We start from the raw sequence: 207 nt of genomic DNA, 5'->3' as shown, positions 1-207 counted from the left end.
AGTCAAATGAGGATGTGGAATGAGGGATGTCACTGCTGATGTCTGATGGATCTTGACAGAAAGCTGAGAATACCAGAAACATGTTTACCTGGGTTTTATTGAATACACAAAGGCTTTTGATTGTGTGGCTCATGACAAGATATGGACAACATTGTGAAGAATGAGCATTCTGGATCACTTAATTGTGCTCATGAGGAACCTATACAT

Source organism: Chrysochloris asiatica, unplaced genomic scaffold, assembly GCF_000296735.1.
Source record: "Chrysochloris asiatica unplaced genomic scaffold, ChrAsi1.0 scaffold00324, whole genome shotgun sequence".
NCBI classification, from domain to species: domain Eukaryota; kingdom Metazoa; phylum Chordata; class Mammalia; order Afrosoricida; family Chrysochloridae; genus Chrysochloris; species Chrysochloris asiatica.
The sequence above is the reverse complement of the archived record's forward strand: the minus strand, read 5'-3'. Positions refer to the sequence as shown.